Genomic DNA, 16,192 nt, shown 5'->3' on the forward strand with positions numbered 1-16,192 from the left:
GTTGCTAGATAGAGAAGGACATTGGACTAAGCCCTAGGAATAAAAGTTCTGAAAGGGTTAAAGAAAACTCTTAAAAACTGGATTCTTCAAGTGATTTTGGGTGTGACTTTTGTTCCTCTGGAACCTGCCCACTAAAAGCCTCTGCAGCTGCAAGGCCAAGGCAAGGCCAGAGGGGCTGACTCGGAGCACAAGACCCACCTGGGGTCATGGGACTGATTTCAATCACAAGGACCTGTGATGTCACAGGCCTCACTTTTGTCTTGTTCAGGGTTGGTGATTACATGTGTATCTCACTATTGTATTTTGGGTGTTTGCACTCTTCTACTAGGGAATCACGGGGAAATGGGGAAATATAAAAAATCTTGTGTCTAGAATAAAGTGTTCGATTTCACAAGAAGCATGGATCCATGTCAGATTCTTTCTTGGAGAGGAATCTCCGCATTTAGTGCCGTGAATAGGAACTTAAAGGAATTTATTTCATAAAAGGGAAAGAATCGCTGCAGATAAGTGGCTGCAGAACTACCACCCTAACCTTTGTCCACCTTTCTGAGATAAAATCGATCTCGAGCATATTTAGTTCTGGATTTATTATTCCCGATTGAGCAGGCTTGCAACAGCTCCATACCAGATTGGCATGGAGGGGTGACTCGAATGAATACACCCCCAGCCCAACTTTTTATTTTGAAACAAGGTCTCACGAAGTTACGGAGGGCCTCACTAAATAGCTACTACAGGCATATATTATCACACTTAGCTAAGAACTACAAATTCTTGGAGTTAGTTCATTTATTTATTTGCAGTACTGGGAGTTGAGCCCAGGGGCATTCTACCTCCAAGCTACACTCCCAGCCCAATTTTTTATTTATTTTGAAACAAGGCCTCACTAAGTTACGGAGGGCCTCACTAAATAGCTAAGGCTGGCAGTGAACCAAGCATTGGGATTACAAGCGTGTGCCACCACACCCGGCTGAAGTTTATTCTTATAGATTCCAAGGTTATAAACTAATGGCTTTTAGGTTATTATAGGACCTACTTTAGAAATTAATTTATGCCAGGCATGGTGGCACATGCTTGTAATCCCAATGCTTGGGAGGCTGAGACAGGAGGATCGAACAGGTTCGAAGCCAGCCTCAGATACTTAGTGAGGCTGTCAGCAACTTAGTGAGACACTGTTACCAAATAAAATAGAAAATAGGTCTGGGAGTATAGCCCGGAGGTAGAAAGCCTCTGGGTTCCACTCTCAGTACCACCAAAAAAACAAAAAAAGAAATTAATTTATGAGGCTAGGTGTGGTGGTGCATGCCTATAATCTCAGTACTTAGATGGCTGAGACAGGAGGGTCTCAGGTTCGCGGCCAGCCTCGGCAACTTTACATAAATATTACGATATTACAAAATGATTACTGCCTTGAAGGTTAAAAAAAAAAAGCTTAGGAAGATTAGGGACATAGCTTAGTGGTAGAGCACTTGCCTAGCATGCAAGAGGTTCTGGGTTTCATTTTCAGCACACACACACACAAAAAAAAAAAAAAAAAAAAGAAAGAAAAAAAAAAGGCCTAGGGAAGAGGTTGAGCAGGGGCATTTTGAGCCGTGGCCTTCATGGAAAGCCTGCCGAAGGTCAGAATTGATAGCCGGAGTGCTGTTAAAGAACAGGGCCTCACGGGAGCCAGTCACTGAATATGCCCCTGTCCCCAGGGAGGGATGGAGCGTAACTCTGGGTGAGGTGTCTTTGACTAAGGACGGAGCCCGTGGACGGCAGGGCCGAGAGGATCGGCCAGCATCCCCCCTCAGCTGCGGGGGGAATCGGTGGTGCTTGGGTTGTGGTGGGGGGTCTGGGCAGCACACCACCACATCTGTGATGCGCTTCCATACTGGATCCATCCTGAACTTTCTGAGACTCTCTTGACCTGCAAAATACAGAAATAGAAGTTACCTTAAGAGATATCCAAAAGTGCAAAATAAAACACAAGTGCAAGCAATTTTTGAGCTGCTGGTAGAGTTTTTCTTTTCAGCCTGCATTCTGGAGCGATTGCCATCATGCTCTCATTAATATGCCCTGTACTTACATCTTTTTTCTTTTTTGATGAAACTAGGGATGGAACCCAGGGGCATTCTACCTCTCAGCTACACCTCCAGCCCTATTTTTTATTCTTTATTTTGAAACAGAGTCTCACTAAGTTTGGAGGGCCTAAGTAGCTGAGTCTGGCTGTGAATCTCTTATCCTCCTGTCTCAGCCTCCCAAGACTGGGATTACAGGTGTGTGCCACCACGCCCAGCTGATCACATCTTAACAATCAGCATCTCACTTTTCTACCAAGATTTATCTTTGAACTCAGTTATATTACTATATATATGACTGTGTGTGTGTGTGTGTGTGTGTGTGTGTGTGTGTGTGTGTGTGGGGTCTCACTAAAAGTTACTATGAAACTGGCCTTGAATCTGTGATCCTCCTGTTTCAGCTTCCTAAGTACTGGGATTCACAGGAGCTCATCTCTGCCTCTGCCAAATATATATATAATTTTACGTAATTCTTTAATTAGTAGTATGACTCTCCTACCTCAGCTTAGGTATGCAGCAAGGTCAACTTTAAGAGTGCAGAACCAGGCATGGTGGAGCATGGTGGAGCATGGTGGAGCATGGTGGAGCATGGTGGAGCATGGTGGAGCATGCTTGTGATCCCAGTACTTGAGAGGCTGGGACAGGAGGGTCACAGGTTCAGCTACTTAGTAAGGCCCTCCTGAACTTAGTGAGACCCTGTTTCAAAATAAAAAAAATTTAAAAATAGGGCTGGGGGTGTAGCTCGGATGAACTGTGTTCAATCCCCTGTACCAAAAACTAAAAACTAAAAATAAAATGCCTACAGCAGAGAAGCTTCTGATCCTGCGTCCATTCAGTCCAGGCACAAGCGTCTCTTGGGCTGACGGTGCGGCTCAACGCTAAGCACGTGCTTGGCGTGCAGGCCGCCTAGGTGAACTTGCCTTGGTGAGCTTGGTCTGAAGGGTCCAAGAATTGCCCACCAACCCAAATATCGAAGGACTCACAAGAGATGTAAGAATGCAAGTGAGCTTTATTGTCCCGGCTAGCCAGGGGTCGAGACCCAGACACTATGGCCGAGGTTCGACCCCTCCCCACTCCACGCTCTGAATTTTATAACCCTAGGAGGGAGTGGTTACACATGAGGGAGTGGTTACACAAGTCAGAGCCCGCCAACCTTAGAATACAACCAATCAGATACAAGGACAAACAAGTACAACCAATAATTTTAAAACATGCATCCACACACGTCAGCCTGCTCTGCCTTTCCCACCCACCTTGGCTGGGCCAGGCTTATCTCTGCACTGAAGAACAGATTATCTCTGCACTGGAGAGCAGATTAGCCTGGCCTTGTTTGCTGATCTAGCTCAGAGATATGGGGATGGGGTCCCATTTACAAAGACCTTGGCCGGCAAGCTGGAGATTAGAGGCTTTGACCTTGTGGGTCCCCTACCCTTGTCCTTGGATGGATCTTGATTTTATTTCCAATCCTACCCTACTTCTATCTTAACTATATTTTAATACCTTATTTCTAATCCTAATATGGGAGAAGACTTCTCTAGTTAACTTCTCATATACGGGGGAAAGCACTTCTTCCAGCCTGCTTTCCAGCACCCCTACAGGTCATAACTAGGCTTCCTTCCTGCCACCTCTGGCGCTGAGTTCAGAGAGTTTTGCACAGTTTCCCAGGTGGGGATCATTCATCTGGTTTCTTGGGCCACTGATTCTTAGTCTTCTTTGGCAGCTCTTCCCCTTTGCCAGATCCCTGCATTTCGGAGTAGCCCAGAGCACAGGTCTTACAACCTCTTCCCCGTCCACCTCGCTTCCTAGATGAGTCCCTGCAGTTCTTGGACTCTAAGTGTCATCATTTTTGTCCCCAACGTCCAGAACAAGCCTCCCCAGGACTGGGTGAACATAGGCATCTGCCCACTCGGCACCTCTGCCTAGATAACTCATTTCATCTTAGACTTACACAAAGAGAAATCTTAGCCAGGCATGGAAATATTGATATTCAGGAGGCAGAGCCAGGTGGGTCATAAATTCAAGGCTAGCCTCAGCAACTTAGCGAGACCATTTCTAAATGAAAACTAAAACTAAAAGAGGCTGGGAGTATAACTCAGAGGTAGAATGTCTCTGGGTTGAATCACCAGTAATACACACACACACACACACACACACACACACACACACACACACACCCCAGAGACAGAGACAGAGAGAGAGATCCTGGTTTTCCTTCTTAGACACAGCCCTCTTCCACCTTCTCCTGTAGCTCAACCCGGACACCTAGGGGCCAGCCTTGTGTACCTGTTTTCTCCATCCAATTATTCAGCAGATACTATTAGCCCGACTTCCAAACTCTGTCCTCAGCCCACCCACCTCTCCTTCTCTCTCCCTCTTTCCCTTTCTCATAATAAGAATTGAACCCAGGGGGATTCGATTTTTCAACTACACTCTCAGCCTTATTTATTTATCTATTTATTTGTTTATTTTGGTACTAGGGATTGAGTCCCAAGTATTGGGATTATAGGCTTGTGCCACCATACCCCGTTTATTTTTTATTTTTATTTACCTTTTTTGTGTGGTATTGGGGATTGAACCCAGAGGTGTTCTACCTCCCAGCTACAACCCCATCCCTTTTTAAATTAAATTTAATTAATTAATTTATTTCGCAGTACTGGGGATGGAACCCAGGGGAATTCTACCTCCAAGCTACACCCCCAGCCCTATTTTTATTCTTTATTTTGAAACAGGGTCTCACTGAATTGCAAAGGCCCTCACTAAGTAGCTGAGGCTGTCCACGAACTGCGATCCTCCTGTCTCAGCCTCCCAAATGCAGGGATTGCAAGCGTGCGCCATCATGCCTGTCTAATTTTTTTTTTTTTAATTTTGGGAAAGGGTCTTGTTAAGTTGCTGAACGTTTTGCTAAATTGCTGATGCTAGATGTGAACCCAACCTCAGCTACTTAGTGAGGCCTTCCTCAACTTAGTGAGTCCTTGTTTCAAGATAAAGAATAAAAAATAGGCCAGGGGGTGTAGCTCGGAGGTAGAATGCCCCTGAGTTCAAAATGCCAAGCTTGCTGGGCGTGGTGGCGCACGTTTGTAATCCCTGCGTTTGGGAGGCTGAGACAGGAGGATTGCACAGGTTCGAGGCCAAACTGAGCTGGCTTAAGAAACCCTGTTTCCAAATAAAATATAAAAAAATAGGTCTGGAATTGTAACTCGGAAGTAGAAGGCCCCTGGGTTCCATTCCCCAGTACCACACACACACACACACACACACACACACACACACACACACACAAACCAAAAAAACCAAAAAAAAACCCCAAAAAAACTAAGCTTATTTTTTACCTTAAACAACCCTTTGAACCTTCTTTACTTACTTACTTACTTTATTTATTTATTTTTGCAGGTCTGGGGATGGAACTCAAGGGCATTTGACCTCGGAGCTACACCCCGTGCCCTATTTTTTATTCTTTACTTTGAAACCGGGTCTCACTGAGTTGCGGAGGGCCTCACTAAGTACCTGAGGCTGTCCGCGAACCGCCATCCTCTGGTCTCAGCCTCCGGAATGCTGGGATTACAAGCGTGCGCCACCACGCCCGGCTACCCTTTGAACCTTCTATTCCTGAACCACTTGGTCAAATATTCATAAAGCTGGTCTATTTAGAGAAGAAAGGGTTGAGAAAAAGAGAGGAATTAAAGATGACTTTCTTCAAGGCTTCTGGTTTGGTCAGCTTGGACGAATGAGCGGCTTCCTTTACTGGGAAAGATATGAAATCTGAGATGTCGATTACTAGCTGCCATTTATAAAATAGTCAAAGCATCGCCTTAGCTATCTGTTGCTGCATAACAAATCACCTCCAAAACCAGGGCCTTAAAACAACTTCTGTACCCAGGCATGGTGGTGCACTCCTGTAGCCCTAGTACTTGGAGGCTGAGACAGAAGGGTGGCAGGTTTGAGGCCAGCCTCCTCAACTTTAGCAAGACCCTCAGCGACTCAGTGAGACCCTGTTTCAAAATAAAAAATAAGGTGGGTGTGGTGGCGCCCCCTTATAATACCAGTACATGGGAGGCTGAGACAGGAGGATCACAGGTTTGAAGCCAGCCTCCGCAAATTAGTGAGACTCTTACCAACCTAGCAAGACTGTGTTTTAAAAAAAAAGGGGGGGGCTGAGGACATAGCTCAGAGGTAGAAGTCCCTGGGTTCAATTCCCAGGACTACAAAGAAAAAAGAGGGAGAGAGAGAAATTTGAACAATTTATTCAAATCATTGACTTAACTGTCATCCATTTTAACTTGAACTCTCTTCCTATTAAAGACGCCACTGCTAAGCATCGTGATTGCACTAGAAAATAAACTATTTGCAAAGTGCTTGCTCAGTCTCAACCCGGCTTTCTACTTTGTCTTTCTCTATGATCCACTTAGCAATCAAAGTGACTCGTTCACACATGATATTGAAAGTAATTTGACAATATTTCCAATTAGATTAATTTTCACATTGCTTCTGTGTTCTTCGGCATCACACGTAGAATGAAGAAATTCTGTTTTACATCCCATTAATGGATGTGGGCTGTGTCCTTCCATTTGGGTCGCTAATAACTCACTTTTTATTTAATTTCAGAAATACTGAGTTCAATATCAGATCTACAGAGTATCCGGTAATCAGCTTCTCTGAATGAAGCACAATTCAGAGTTAAGCTCATAAACCAGGTTTTTGTTCTATTTGGTACAAATCTATAAAAAGCCAAGTCTCGACAGTTCATTTTAACTAAATCAGTGAGACAGAATTTTTAGAAGTTTCTTAGCGACAAAGCTGACCCAGAATCAAGATAGAAAATCACAGGGATAAAGACGAGATGATATTACACAGTTGAGACCCACATGATCTAATCTATATATTACTACTGGAGAAAATCATTGAAGTGGTAGCCTCATTTCTTATTTACTAAAGTACTTGAAAAATTAAGAGCAACATTGTGCTTTCAATCTTTGCTAAATAGTTAGATAGCCAGGTGTGGTGGTGCATGCCTGTAATTTTAGCTACTTGGGAAACTGAAGCAGGAGGATTGCTGGTTCAAGGCCAGCCTAAACAACTTAGTCAGACCATATCTCGAAAAAGAAAAAGGTGTGAGAATGGAACTCAGCGCTAGAGTGCTTCTGGGTTTAACCCCAGTACTGTAAAATGAATGTGTAAATAGGCAATCATAAAGAGAAAGGTGTTGTAGAAACCAGCCTATGGAGCTATTCAGGAAAGAAAGTGGTCCTGTCTGGAGAACCTAACCTAAGTTTGAAAAGCACATGAGTTGCCAATCTGGTTACACTACTTGAAAATTTTGATAAAAGACAACTGTTAATATTTTTCTTTTCTCCCCTCTCCATTACTGGGGATTGAACCCATGGGAATTCTACCTCTGAGCTACACTCCCAGCCCTATTTTATTATTTATTTATTTATTTATTTGGTGGTACTGGGATTCCTGGAAATCCTTCTACCTCTGGGCTACACTCCCAGACCCATTTTATATTTTTATTTGGAAACAAGGTCTCTTAAGCCAGAGAGGCTGGCTTCAAACCTGCGCGATCCTCCTGTTTCCGCCTCCCAAGCGTGGGGATTACAAGCGTGTGCCACCACGCCCACAAGCCTTATTTTATTATTTATTTGGAAACAGGGTCTCACTAAGTTGCAGAGGGCCTCACTAAGTTGATGAGGCTGGCCTGGAATCTGTGATCCTCCTGTCTTAGCCTCCCAAGTCCTGGGATTACATGTGCTCAGGGGCACTCTAACTCCGAGCTACATTCCCAGCCTTATTTTTTATTCTTTATTTTGAAACAGGGTCTCACTAAGTTGGAAAGGGCCTCACTAAGTAGCTGAGGCTCTCGGTGAACCGCGATCCTCCTGTCTCAGTCTTCCAAATGCTGGGATTACAAGCATGCACCATCATGCCCGATTCCAGCTTTATTTCTAATGGTTAAATCTGAGAGAGAATCTCACGATAGCTTCATTTAACTTTTTTTTTTTTAAGTTTTCATGTTTCCAGGTGAGGTGGTACATGTCTATAATCCCAGTTCTTGGAAGGCTGAGATAAGAGGATCGCAGGTTGGAACCTAGCCTGTGCAATTTAGTAAGGCTCTCAGGAACCTAGTGAGAGCCTGTCTCCAAAGAAGAAATAAAGTTGGGCTGAAGATGTAGCTTGAAGGTAGTATGCCCCTGGGTTCAGTTCCCAGCATCACACACACCCAAAGTTTTTATATTGTTGTCACAGAGCTATTCTTCTGAATTACATGGTTGTGCCATAGCTTTTTAATTCATCTATTAGAGTTGTGAGAACTTCCTTTACAAAAGTGATTATTTCTATGTGGCTAGAGCAATACAGATCTTCTCCAAAGAATAATGGCATTATGAATTAAATAAAAAATTAGCCGGGCGCGGTGGCACACGCTTGTACTCCCGGCATTCCGGAGGCTGAGACCTGAGGATCGCCGTTCACTGATAACCTCAGCGACTTGGAGAGGCCCTTTGCAACTCAGTGAGACCCTGTTTCAAAAATAAAAAAGGACTATGAAATAGGGCTGGACTGTAGCTTGGAGGTACAATGCCCCTGGGTTCCATCCTCAGTACTGAAAAATAAAAAGAAAGAAAAAGAAAGTAAAATTATCATACAAGGGGGTTCCCGTCTAACTGCTGAACTGCTTTAGGGGTCTAAAATCAGCCCATCAGTAAGGGTTTGCCCTCTCTCTCTCTCTCTCTGTCCTAGGGATTGAATTCAGGGGCATTTTATCTCATAGCTACACCCCCAGCCTTCTTTATTTTGAAATAGAGACTTGCTAAGTTACTGAGGCTCTTGTTAGGTTGCAGAGGCTGGCTTCGAACCTATGGTCCTCCTCTCTCAGCCTCTAGAAGCACACCTGTCAGACCAGTCTTTCTTAAACATGAAGTGCTTTCAGCCTACTTCTGGGTGCTTTGGGGCTGTGGAACTCCACACCATCAGAGCATCAAAATGTAATGGGGAAGCTGGGCGTGGTGATGCACGCTTATAACCCTAGTATTTGGGAGGCTGAGACAGGAGGATCAGGTGAGGCCCTCCCTCTGCAACTTAGTGAGACTCTGTTTCAAAATAAAAATAGGGCTTGGGGTGTAGCTCGGAGGTAGAATGCCCCTGGTTTCAATCTTCAGTACCACCAAAAAAAAAAAGTAATGGGGAATTTTATCAGGTAAGCTGGTAAATAGATCCCCCATGACCACTTCTGCAAATTCTAAAAAAATCCTCTCAGGATTTTTTTTTTTTTTAAATCACACAGGTGATTCTGATAATTAGTAGGTCTGGGAATTAGGCCTGCAGTGGCTCTGAGTCTGGTCCTTGGACCTGTATTATCAGCACTTCCTGGGAACTTGTTAGAAACGCAAATTCTCATTTTTCTCTGCTCTTTGGCTGCCCTCAGTTGAGCACCTGCCCTCTACACACCCTGCAGCTATGATGTTTCTCTCTCAGAGCCAGCCAGCCCTGGGCTGAATCTCTAACACCGTGAGCTCTGCAGATAAACATCTCCTCCTCTCAAAACCAAACCAAACCAAACGGTGAATTCTCCAGCTGTACCCAGCCCTCGTGTAACACGTAGAGTGGACGTGTTAGGTGGGCACTAAGGATCCACGTTATCAAGTCCTCCAGGTGACTTTGATTCTTCACAGAGACTCATTTTAGATTTTTATATTTCTGAGTTCCTTGGACTTTTCCTCAGAGATGGATGCCCAAGTTCTTTCTTTCTTTGCTGTAGAGCTAAGGGAATTGGACTTGGGTACCTGGCCAGCCACTCTTCCCTTGGGGTTCTCTATCTATTTTTAGCTTTTTTTTTTTTTTTTTGGTGGTACTGGGGTTCCTGGAAGCCCTTCTACCTCTGGGATACACTCCCACGGGCTATACTCCCAGACATATTTTTAAACTTTTTTTTTTTTTTTTTTTTTTTTTAATGTGGAAACAGGGTCTCTTAAGCCAGAGAGGCTGGCTCCGAACCAGTGCGATCCTCCTGTCTCCGCCTCCCAAGCGCGGGGATTACAAGCATGCGCCACCACACCCGGCTATTTTTAGCTTTTTAAAAATACTTTATTGGTGCATTTTAAGTATACATCATGGTGAGATTCAAAGTGATATGAACTCGCACGCACATATGACTTATTACTGGTATAGTCTCCTCTGCATACCCCACTCCTCCTTTTCCCCCTCCCTGTGCTTTTAGTGAGATTGGAAGTGATCCCTTCACAGGTGGACATAGAATGATGTAAACTGCTTTCTTCATCCACCCTCCTTCCTCTCTCCCCTCTCCCACCCCAATTCCCTTCCACAATTCTACCAGTCTCTTCATTTGTCTCAAGTTTCCTTTGTTTCCTATTTTCTCTCTAGTTTCCACATATCAGAAAAAAAAATACAGCCCTTGACGCCACATATCAGAGAAAAAATATGACCCTTGACGTCCTCACCACTTGGGAAGTCAAGAAGACATGGAGAAAGGCCTCTTTGCTTCCAAGGAAAATAGAAAGGGGCTAGTGAATAATAACTAAAATGGAAGTGTCTGGGATTGTGTGTGTGGTACTCGAGATTAAGCCCAGGGGCATTCTACCTCTGAGATACATCCTCAGCCCTTTTTATTTTATTATTTGGAAATAGGGCCTCATTAAGTAGCTGAGGCTGACTTTGAACCTGTGATCCTCCTGTCTTAGCTTCCCAAGTACTGGGATTACAAGTATGCACCGCTATGCTGTCCTGGTGCTTGGTCTTTTACCCTCTGTTTCTACTCCTGAGTATGGAGCTCACATCATCCAGAATTTCTCACACCACTGTTAGCAAAGCCACATGACTCTTCATGCCAACTCGAAGCCTAAATATAAGGTCAAGCAGTAGATGTTTTTTTCAATACAAGTTTTATTTTTACTTCTTAATGGAAATCACTCTAAGGTAAAATTTGCTTACTATGTTCTGGATTTTCCTTGATTGATCATTTAGTGTTATTATAATGAGCATTAACTATTTTACCCTGCAATAAGCAACAATATCATGGATCACTGAATTTTGAAGATGTGTTTTCCCATAAATGGTCCCAAATGTCTAGGATGTGTGCGCGCGCGCGCGTGTGTGTGTGTATGGGGGTGTGTGTTCTGGGCTTGAACTCAGGCATTCTACCTCTGAACTATACTGTGGGATGAGCCCTCAGCTCAGGAACTCAGGATCTGCAGGGTCCTTGGCTAATGTGATGAAAAAGAATTTTAGCATGTGCCAGTCAGAGACATGGACAGAGGTTTATTTGGGGGAAAGGAAAGAAATAGACATTCAAGAGAGAATGTGGGCCACCTCAAGAGGAGGAAGGCATATTGGGGAATTCAGGGTTCTCTTCTTAGAGGAGACTTTCATGGGGGTGGGCTAGAGGAGGCGTGTGAGGATAAGTTCATTCCAGTAGTCCTTGAGGTGTTTTATGGTGGTCTGGTAGTGTGGTCAGCTCCAGAGTGGATGATCTCAGTCCGGTAGTCCTGAGGCACTTCCTGGTTGTCTGGTCCTCAGGCTGACTGGGCTTCTCATTTGCTGATTGACAGAGAAACTAGAGTGTCCTAAATTATAGGTGTCTTAAAATATCATATCAGTTTTGTTATCAATGCACAGGGCAATTAGAGTTTCTTTTAGTTAACTGTAGGATCTACAGGTTTCCCAGGAATTTGGGAGAGTCAGGCTTGGGAAAGAGAACTGGTTTGTGGACTAGAGGCTGAAGCATTTCAGCTCCAAATTCTTATATTAAAGTTATACTTTACTTTTCCTTCCTGTCTGTCTCCTTTCTACCTACTTATTTCTTCTATCCTACATCAATACATACAGCCCTATTTTATTCCTTTTTTAAAGTTTGAAACAGGGTCTCACTAAGTTGCCGAGGTTAGCTGTGAACCTGTGACCCTCCTGTCTCAGACTCCCAAGCACTAGGATTATAAGCGTGCGCCACCGCGCCCAGCAAATGGATGAGATTCTCTCTCTCATATTTACTTTTGTCTTTCCTCTTAGCTTCAAGCTCTCAGCCAGTGTGACACATATTTTTCTCAATTTAGTTTTTCTTACCCTGTTTCCATTTTTTTTTTTTTTTTTTTTTTTGCTTTTAATTTGAGAAGGCTAGGACACCAGAAAGCAAGTTTGTTAGAATTATGTTTAACAGCCAGGCAGGGTGGTGCATGTCTGTAGTAATCCCAGCTAGTAATGAAGTCGAGGCAGGAGGATTGCCAGTTCAAGGCCAGCCTGGGCGATTTAGTAAAACCTATCTCAAAACAACAACAGCGGTAGCAAAAACCCAAGAATGTGGGGAGGGGGTGGTGGGAGTTGGGGATGGGATGTAGCTCATTGGTAGAGTGTCTCTGGGTTTAATCCCCACTAAAACAGCAACAAATAAAAAAATACACAGATGAGTTTAAATAGCTGGTAAATAATTGGTAGGGCTGAGATTCAAACCTGAATCATGTGAGTCTGAGAGACAGTGCTATAACCACTGGACTTTAGTTTACTTTGTTTTTGGTACTGTGGATTGAACCCAGAGGCATTCTACCTCTGAGCCATACCCCAGCCATATTTACTTATTTATTCACTATTTATTTATTTTTGTGGTACTTGGGATTGAACCCAGGAACATACTACCTCCAAGCTACAGTCCCAGCCTGATTTTCTTTATTTATTTTTGTTTTAGAAACAAGGTCTCACTAGGTTGCTGAAAGGTCTCACTTGCATTGCCGAGGCTGTCCTCAACCCTGCACTCCTCCTGTCTCGGCCTCCCAAGTGCTAGGATTACAAGTATGTGTGCTGGTATTGGAAAACTGCTTTGGTATTAATTTCCAAAATGTAAAAAGTAGTTGGCGCCTGGGTGCTGCGCAGGCGCTCGGACAGGGAGGGGCGGCAGCTCTTACAATGCGTAGCTCTCCTCTGTCTTTGCCCTTTGTTCTAATGATTAACCTGTAGTAAAAGTCTTAGAGTAAATTGAAGCCTTTAGCCCTAAAACAATATAAAGGCAATCAGAGCCTCTGTTTGCCTCCTCTCCTCTGTGACCTGGCCTGGGTATAGGAAAGGTCAGCTCCATGTGCTGCTTCAAAGCACCTGATGGGGATTAAGCCTGTATTGAGTGTTAATAAGAGTTGTATTAATGGCTAATAAGAATAAGCTTTCATACTTTGGTAAAACAATAAAATCCTTTTCTCTGCCTCTAAGCTGTCAGCCAAGAGCTGCAGCCAATAATGACCTGGGTCAACTAAAAGTTAGCTGTGAGCCCAGCTAACCATGGGATATTAAACACTAAATTCTCACAGTAGTTTAAATTAAGGTTAAGAGAACCTTATATTACCAAGTACACAAAAGAGTTATAGCCCAAAGTCTCCATACTTTAAAGACACGTTTACATAATAAATAACTTCTATCAGATAGAGATAAAAATGGCTAAAAACTCCCCCAAGGACACAGAAGGATGGTCCAGGCCTTCTCCAAAGCGGGCACATACCATGTAACCCCTGACCTTGTTAACCAAGTAACACATCTTGGTCATAAATCTAACAAGAAAGGCTAACACTGTGGAGAAAATTGGTGGGCCTGAGCCTGCATTAGGTCAGAGGAGGTAAAATGACTATTGGCCAAGTGGAATGGGAGAAAGGAGATAATAAATCCTTACCATTTATCTCTCTAATACAGTGCTTTATTATTCTGTCCTTTTTTTTCTTTCTACTTTTGTAATAATAAAACTTGCTTAAGCTCACAGCAGTATAGTTCTGGCTATTTTTTTCTAAACTAGCTAAGAACAAGAACCCACGTCGACATCTCAGACCGTCACAGTGTGTAGTACCCTGCCTGGCTCAGACCTTGATCCTTGGTTGGCCTCGTGACTCTGACTGGAGGGAGGTGATGGGAGTGATGCTGTCACTGGCACCGTGTAGGTTTGGAACACCGCCACTCTGTGAACACGCCTGTTATAGTCAGGTGGGAAGTGAGACCATGTGGAGGAGGAGCTGGGTGCCCAGCTGACAGCTGCCACCTACCAGATGTTCAGGCCAGGCTGCTGAGGGGCGGCCAGCCCGGAGACCAGCCAGCAACCTGCATATCCAGCAGCTGCTGCAAATGTACGAACAAGACCGCAGGAGACTGCCCAGCTGAGCACAGTCTAAACTGCTGACCACAGAGTTACGAGCTGAATAATTGGTTATTATCTCAAGCGGCTGACATGGGATAGTTTTGATGCAGCAAAAGCTAATGAATAAAGCAGGAAATCCTTACAAATATTTCTAACTTCCACCCTTCACAAGTCTAGCCAGTGTTTCTTTGGTGGTATCTGTGCCAGGAAAGAGAAACTCTTGGGACAAAAGGCAGTGGCCGTGTGCCTGAAGTCATCTGGAGAGAAACAGAGGACCACAGAGCACAGATGAGTCAGCTGGAGTTTCACATCCAGCAAGCGTGCGGTCCTGTTCAAGAAGGTAAATAATGAATATTGCAAAATGACATCAGGACAGGGCAAAATTTGCCATATATCTAAGAGGGCCAAGTCTTTTTACAGAGATAATTTTTTTACTTGTTTGTTTGTTTTTGGTAATGGGGATGGAACCCAGCTTTCTACTTCCAGGCTATACCCCTAGACCTATTTTATATTTTATTTGGAAACAAGGTATCACTTAAGTTGATGAGAGCCTCACTAAATAGCTGAGGCTGGTTTCGAACTTGCCTGATCCTTCTGTCTCAGTTTCCCAAGTGCTGGGATTACAAGTGTGTGCCACCATGCCCGGCAACTTTTTTTTTTTTTTTTTTCAGTACTGGGGATGGAACCCAGGGGCATTCTACCTCTGAGTTACACCTCTAGTCCTATTTTTTATTCTTTATTTTGAAACAGGGTCTCACTAAGTTGGGTAGGGCCTCACTAAGTAGCTGAGGCTGGCTGTGAATCTGTGGTCCTCCTGTCTCAGCCTCCCATATACTGGGATTACAAGCCTGCCCCGCCATGTCCAGTTTTTTTTTTTTTAATCTGTGTGTGTGTGTGTGTGTGTGTGTGTGTGTGTGTGTGTGTGTGTGTGTTGCTGGAAATTGAGCCCAGGGGCATTCTATGTCTGAGCTACACCCCCAGCTCTATTTATTTGGAAACAGGGTCTTGTGAAGTTGGTGCTATCCTCACTGAGTTGCTGAGGCTGGCTTTGAATCTGCAATCTTCCTGCTCTCAGCCTCCCAAGTCCTAGGATTACTGGTGTGCACCACCACTTCCAGCTTCTCTACAGTGTCATTAAAAACCAAACCAAAACAAAAATCTTTTCTGTATGTGGTCCTGTTGTTCAGGCTTTCTACAGTTAACAATGATGAACGGACAGTGGCAGACAAACATAATTAATTTTGAATACATACGCTTTTGTTTTTCACATCTCAGGCACCTGCAACTTTGGAAGGATGAGTGAAATTTTCAATGAATTTTAAACCTAGTTTAACCTTTTCACAGGGCTCACTAGGGCAAGTAGCTCAGGGCTTTCTCTTTCCCTCCCTCCTTTCCTCCCTTTCTCTCCCCCTCTCTCTCCTTTTCTTCCCTCCCGCCTTCATTCTTTCCTCCCTTCCTTCCTTTTCATACTGGGGATTGAACCTAGGCGTGTTCTACTTCTGAGCTATACCCTCAGCCCCTTTTTATTTCCTTATTTTGAAGCAGTCTCACCAAGTCGCTGAGGCTCTCATTACCTGCGATCCTCCTGTCTCAGCCTCCCAGGTACTGGGATCATGGGCATGTGCTGGCCTGGGACCTTTGCTTTAGCATACAGAGTGGTCCCTCTGCATCTCCCTATCTGTCCTCTGACTACCTTCCTGACAGACCGGTGCTGGCTGCTGCAGTCACCTCCAGAAGCAAGGAGCTTATCTCATTTAGGGTTTTGCAGAGTGTGAAGTTGAAGGGTTGATGAACTCTCAGAGGTGGGAGTGGGTCGGGGTGTAACTGTGGGAACTTGGTTGTGCACAGGCTGGCTTTCGGCAGCACGGGGCTATTTCTGGCTGGCTCTTGGAAGTGTGCTCACTTGGACAACTTTCCATTCATGAACCTGAGGTGCGCTGTCATGGATCTGTTAAACCAGTTTAGCACAGGTTGTGGTGGTTCCTCGTTGCCATAACTACAGCATCCTATCTCTGGTGTGGGA

This window comes from Muscardinus avellanarius (genome assembly GCF_963383645.1).
Source record: "Muscardinus avellanarius genome assembly, chromosome: 11".
NCBI lineage: Eukaryota > Metazoa > Chordata > Mammalia > Rodentia > Gliridae > Muscardinus > Muscardinus avellanarius.